The 887-nt window shown below is 38.7% G+C and overlaps 1 non-coding gene across 1 annotated transcript; it reads right to left on the bottom strand.

Moving 5' to 3' along the window:
• Nucleotides 1-584: 584 nt before the first annotated feature.
• Nucleotides 585-650, bottom strand: Smp_tRNA_00744_Gln_TTG.1.1. The gene has a single exon. It is a non-coding gene (tRNA).
• Between the last annotated feature and the right edge of the window lie 237 nt (nucleotides 651-887).

The following is an 887-nucleotide window of genomic DNA, read 5'->3' as shown; positions in this document are numbered from 1 at the left end:
TGATCATATTTGCTAAATTCGACAGTTCAACTGCTGTTCTCTATTCAAACGAACGTTTATTTTGTTAAAACAAATCAGCTAGTCTATTTCATTCTATCCCTTGTTTAAATGAATTAAATGATAATTTGCCTACAGAGAGAAAACAACTATATTTTCTTTCACTTTTTAGACATTATAGATGCTACTTTGCTTCAAACATTGTTCTTACTCTCTACCCGAAGTTTGTGCTGATGATGCCGTTCAGAAGGACGATGAAAGCTCCACGACCAAACCATCCAGCTAAGAGAACAAAACTCCATCAAAATCTTACTCTTTTGAAGAACGTTATGAAGCATTTTTATTTGTTATATCGGGTTTGCGTCAACAACTATAATTTGACTCGAAACCACTAGCAACCTAAAGTTAACAAGAGTACTGTAAACAATTTATTTGTGTAACATTGGTGCAATATTTTTCTATACATGATTTAATAAACCTTATTATTATAAGCAGAGATGGATAGTGGCTAGTAGTGGAATCCAGGACGCGCGTTTCGTCCTATTTGGAACTCGTCAGCTGGATGTACCTGCATCTCAGAGTTGATGTTCACTCTGGGACTCGAACCCAGTACCCTCGCTTCAAACGCCATCGCGTTATCCACTCGGCCACTGAGTCCTGATAGCCACTCGCTTGTGCGATGGGGTGAAGTTTAAATTCATTTAGTATTGTTTGTTTAAATCTTCCCATCGATGTGTTAGGACTGCAACTGGTCAGTCTCTCCATCTCTGAGATGGTGGAGAAGATTTGTAGCTCAGGTGGATGATTTTGATGTTGGTTTGTTCTCTCCATCTCTGCTTACCATGCTAGTGAATTAAGGCTATATCGAGGCAATACGCACAGTATGCACA

This window comes from Schistosoma mansoni, chromosome 4 (assembly GCF_000237925.1).
Source record: "Schistosoma mansoni strain Puerto Rico chromosome 4, complete genome".
NCBI lineage: Eukaryota > Metazoa > Platyhelminthes > Trematoda > Strigeidida > Schistosomatidae > Schistosoma > Schistosoma mansoni.
This window is presented reverse-complemented; position numbering and strand designations above follow the sequence as displayed.